At 38.9% G+C, this 1,869-nt stretch overlaps 1 pseudogene; it reads right to left on the bottom strand.

Annotated features, from left to right (window-relative positions):
* Positions 1–788: 788 nt before the first annotated feature.
* LOC103213031 lies at positions 789–1,866 on the bottom strand (annotated as a pseudogene).
* Between the last annotated feature and the right edge of the window lie 3 nt (positions 1,867–1,869).

Here is a 1,869-nt window from a genome sequence, read left to right as displayed (position 1 = left end):
AACATCAAGTATTTGCTTTCATAAGAAAGTACCATGCAGTATACTTACACATTGAAGTACATGGGTTCCTATGAGTTCAAATTGATTCAATAACAGTGACTAGTTTTGGGTTTTGATTTTATTATATTGTAGTAAGAAAGGATCGGTTCTTGGATACCACACTTGCTAATGTAGAAGGTCAATGAAAAATGGGAAGACACTCAATGAGGTGGATTGATAACAGTGACTTTGATGATATGATCAAACATAACAATGATTGTGAGGATGGCACAGGCTGAGCATTGTGTCTTTCTGTTGTACACAGGGTCTTTATGAGTCAGAAATGACTCAATGGCACCTAACAACAACATGACTAATTTACATAACTTAGATTCAAGTCTTTTGTCAGATATTTGTATTATATTTGATCTCCCAATCTGTGGCTCAGTGGCTCCTGTATTCATTTTCTTAAAATATTCATTTTTTTTTCTTTCAGAACTGTTGATAATATTTATTTAGAAAAATTTTTTTAGTAAAAAAACAGCAAAAACAAAAGAAATACCTTATGTTTAATATAAATAATAAAATGCCATGCTGTGTGTGGTCAGGTATGTGCACTGTGGAGAAAAGACAAAGAGAAATTGGATAGAGGTAGAAAATAATTCTTGGCTTATTGTCTTTAAATACTGTTTCAAGAGGAGCCTCTGGAAAACAATGAGTGATGACAGCCCTCGTCTACTAGCATGACAGAGACAGGACTAAATAATGTCTTGAAATAATGGATTGATGTCGGTTCTCTGGGTGACTGCTTAAAGGGGTTTGTTTCCACCATTGAATAGAGTTCCTAATTCTACACTAACTCATCTTTGGGGACATCAATCTCATCTCCTTGTTCTTCCCCAAGCTTCTTCCACCAGGGTGCCTGCGAGTGTTTCAATGTAGTAACATGGGCTTGCTTAGCTTTGGCTGCTACAAGTCTGGATCCATTAATGAAGTGTTCAGGCTCCTGTTCCTGTCCTTCAGACTTGGTGCTCTTATTAACTTCTCAATGCTGGTGCTTATCTGAGCCATCAGAGCTTCCCTATGCTGCTCGGCTCTCTCTTCTAAGGCCCTGTCCATGAAGTAGTGTGGCAGTCATTTTTCAACCTGGGTGTGGAGCTCCCTGCTGGCCATATCTGACATCAAAGAGCTTGGATATCTTCTCACATAGTCATCCACTTGCTCCTTCAGTTCAGCTCTGTGTGTATCTGTGAATCCTTGGAGTCTTTACCTAGGAGTAAAGAGCTTCTTTGACTTACAGCAGTTTTCCAGGAATTTAAGAGCTGCTTTGTGAAGTGTGACAGGGGCTTTATATTCTGTAAGAGATGGTATCTGTTGGTGAAAATTTTTGCTTTCCCTGTACCCTTTCCAATGTTTCTGGATGATCAGTGCTGATTTCTCTTCCATTTCCTGATTGTGTTTTCCCACCTGACCTGGATGAACAACTTTGAGCATGTTTAGTCGTAATTCTTTGGAAAGTCTCATGGCTCTGTCTTTCAAGTTGTAATTGTCATCTGTGGTCCTCTTATTTCTTCAGCCTATTTAACTTCGGCCATATCTTTACTCATTTAGCTCTAAAAGTCCTTTGCAAATTCGTCACAGGACACGGAAGCTTCCTTGTTCTCTTTCTTGTCTGGAAACCCTTCCAATAAACTTGAATCACACAAGCTGCTTTATCCAGTTTCTGCTCTCCTACTCCTGGTAGACCTTAGGACTTAAAAGACCAAGAAGCTGTCTGAGTTCTTCACTAAATTCTGTCCCAGCTTCCTGTTTCTTCTGTAAACTTCTGAGTCCTTTGTAGCAGGTACTTAATCTCAATAAAATTAAAATTTCCTGATGTGATTGAGCCAC

The sequence above is a fragment of the Orycteropus afer genome, unplaced genomic scaffold, assembly GCF_000298275.1.
Source record: "Orycteropus afer afer isolate SDZICR_OR568_19922 unplaced genomic scaffold, OryAfe1.0 scaffold01217, whole genome shotgun sequence".
Classification (NCBI taxonomy): domain Eukaryota; kingdom Metazoa; phylum Chordata; class Mammalia; order Tubulidentata; family Orycteropodidae; genus Orycteropus; species Orycteropus afer.
Note: the sequence above shows the minus strand (reverse complement) of the source record. Positions and strands in the feature narration are given on the sequence as shown.